The sequence below is a fragment of the Cherax quadricarinatus genome, chromosome 64, assembly GCF_038502225.1.
Source record: "Cherax quadricarinatus isolate ZL_2023a chromosome 64, ASM3850222v1, whole genome shotgun sequence".
Classification (NCBI taxonomy): Eukaryota; Metazoa; Arthropoda; class Malacostraca; order Decapoda; family Parastacidae; genus Cherax; species Cherax quadricarinatus.
Window position 1 is genome coordinate 14,952,666 of NC_091355.1, and position 3,093 is coordinate 14,955,758.

At 37.0% G+C, this 3,093-nt stretch overlaps 2 non-coding genes across 2 annotated transcripts; one reads left to right on the top strand and one right to left on the bottom strand.

Moving 5' to 3' along the window:
* The first annotated feature begins 811 nt into the window (after positions 1 to 811).
* Positions 812 to 927, top strand: TRNAL-CAA (transfer RNA leucine (anticodon CAA)). Its single transcript has 2 exons — positions 812 to 849; positions 883 to 927. It is a non-coding gene; the product is annotated as a tRNA-Leu (tRNA).
* Positions 928 to 1,075: 148 nt separating this feature from the next.
* TRNAL-CAA (transfer RNA leucine (anticodon CAA)) lies at positions 1,076 to 1,191 on the bottom strand. Its single transcript has 2 exons — positions 1,154 to 1,191; positions 1,076 to 1,120 (listed from the first exon to the last, which is right to left on the bottom strand). It is a non-coding gene; the product is annotated as a tRNA-Leu (tRNA).
* Positions 1,192 to 3,093: the final 1,902 nt, after the last annotated feature.

The following is a 3,093-nucleotide window of genomic DNA, read 5'->3' on the forward strand; positions in this document are numbered from 1 at the left end:
AGTGTAATATTAGTGTAATATTAGTGTAATATTAGTGTAATATTAGTGTAATATTAGTGTAATATTAGTGTAATATTAGTGTAATATTAGTGTAATAATAGTGTAATATTAGTGTAATATTAGTGTAATATTAGTGTAATATTAGTGTAATATTAGTGTAATATTAGTGTAATATTAGTGTAATATTAGTGTAATATTAGTGTAATATTAGTGTAATATTAGTGTAATATTGATTCCTATTACTGGCTTTGAAATGATCAGATAACTAATTTTATCCTTCATTTTGGCAGTATAAAAGCGTTTCTTGGCTGGTCACCTACATGCAGCAAGTACAACACTTAGCCTCGCTTAGTACGGCACAAGATTTTAGTCCTCAGCCTTTATTAAAGTTGAGAATTTATTTTATGGACACCGACTGTTAGCAACTTTGTTAATCTGGATTAGTTTCAGCTATGTCGCTTTCTCTGACACTTAAGAGAATGTCTCTTTCTTGAAGTTCATCCTCGCCTACATGTTCTCTTGCTCCCAGGCACAGTATTAAATCTTAGTTACTTATTTACTGTGCTTTGTAAACTCTTAAAGGATGACGTTTAAGTATGCTGCAGAGCTAAAACCTACGCTGAAGTGGACACGGCATACAGAGTTTACATAAAAAATACGAAAGTGTTTCAGTAAATATCAATGAATAATTTTATACATACGTTTTATACATATGTTCCATGTATATCTAAAAAAGTGATGATGATAATTTCCCCGTGTAAATAGTAATCAACGTATAAGTATTTTTGATATGGTAAGGCGTCACACAGGTGTCAGGATGGCCGAGCGGTCTAAGGCGCCAGACTCAAGGTAACTTCTCTGTTGATAGCAGGGTAATGGGCTTTCTGGTCCTCTCTGAGGGCGTGGGTTCGAATCCCACTTCTGACAATCTTTTTATACTTTTTGACACCGAATAATAAAGTGGGACATCACTTTATCAATAATATTGACGATAAATTATTTTACAGTAAATATTAACGGTGTACTGAAAACTTGTTTTCTCGTTTTATTACCTTGTTCAAAACAATTTAAATTGTGTCAGAAGTGGGATTCGAACCCACGCCCTCAGAGAGGACCAGAAAGCCCATTGCCCTGTTATCAACAGGGAAGTTACCTTGAGTCTGGCGCCTTAGACCGCTCGGCCATCCTGACAGCTGAGTATAACGCCACAGCGCATCAAGATAACTAATATTGATTACGAGAATTTTCTTGTCAGTTTTGTATTACGTTTTAGCTATATAGAAACTTATGACATGGAAATGTGTTTTATTTCACAATGTTAAATGGTTGTAAGGTTGTTTTCCATGAATTTTCAAACGCTTGTTTTAATGGAGTTATGATGACAATTTTCTCTTGTCTGGGTCAACTGATCATATTCTCTTATTCTTAAAGTCTTTATAATTCAAACTTAGTTATAAACAATTTAAATCTGAACAAAAAAACTAATAAATTACTTTTTATGGAATACGTGTAGTCAACAAAATTATTAATAGTATACAGAGGTTATTAGAGTATAAAAATCGTATATACGTTGTTCGTCGTATGATGATTACTATTCAATACATGGTGAGCACTAAACCCGTGGGAATCCCATAACACCTAAGGAATGGTTGGAAATAGGATCTAATCCATGGGGAGGATAAGTCTAATTCTTTAAATAAAAAGCCCGTCAATAATATCAATATCAACTTTAGATCAATAGCCCTTGGAAGGGCTACTAAAGTTCGCGTGTGTGATATCATTTAATATGCCAGACCAAACAGCAGTTGAGAGTGAATTACAGAGAGGTTACTGCTTCTCGTTCTTCCTAAAAGCTGCGTCTCGTAGCTAAGTACCGGAAACCTAATGAAACTATAACGTAAAGTTTCCATGGATGGTAAGTGTTGAAGGTGAAGAAGGGAAGGGATGCTGGGAGGGAAGGGAGGACAGGTGTGGCCTTTCTCAGATTTTTTTTGAGCATCAGTCCCCAACAACCTCGAGGGAAGAATTCTCACAAGGAGAAAAAATATACAATGTAATGATGGGAGTGCATAGCAGAGGCCTTCAAAACGATACCTCACGGACCATATCGGAGTAGCAACTAAGTAGATAATAATATTCAGGCTCCATTCAATTTTCTCTAGAAGAAATAAAGAAAAAGCTAGCTAGCTAGCTCTCTCCTTACAGTCCCATCTAACCGGATGGAAAGACTAATGTCTTGATCACAAAATAACGTGCACATATATTATTAAGAAAAATGGAGGGAAATTTTTTATTTGTGTGTGAATTTCTACTTTAAGCTAACCATTATATTTACCATTACTGTTATTAAAAAAATGGTGACCGGGGGGAGGTGAAGGGAGAGGGAAAGAGAGAGGGAAAGAGAGAGGGGAAAGAGAGAGGGAAAGAGAGAGGGAAAGAGAGAGGGAAAGAGAGAGGGAAAGAGAGAGGGAAAGAGAGGGAAAGAGAGAGGGAAAGAGAGAGGGAAAGAGAGGGAAAGAGAGAGGGAAAGAGAGAGGGAAAGAGAGAGGGATAGAGGGAAAGAGGGAGAGGGAGAGAGAGGGAAAGAGAGAGAGGGAGAGAGAGAGAGGGAGGGAAGGAGAGGGGGAGAGAGGGAGAAAGAGAGGGGGAAGAGAGAGAGAGAGAGAGAGAGAGAGAGAGAGAGAGAGAGAGAGAGAGAGAGAGAGAGAGAGAGAGAGAGAGAGAGACTGCTGCACAATAGATATCAGTGCTACCATTGTTAGGACCAAGACTTTTTCTTGAAATGCTTTAACAAAGAATGTAGAGCTTAAAAGCTGTCTGGCTGAGGGTCGCTCCAGAGTACACTACATGATGCTATCTATGTTGGTATACCAAGAATGTCATTATATTTACAATTCTGGTAGCACTATGCAAGTGTAATGCCATTTTTGGCACTATACTTATTTTATTTTTTGTACGTCAGTATGTCAAGAATTGCATAAATATTTGAATAGACGTACGAAATATATTTTATATTTTGCAGACTAAGACTGAACGTTTTAAGCGATGTATCCGAATTAGGACTAAACACTAATAGACGGAGGGAAGAAAATG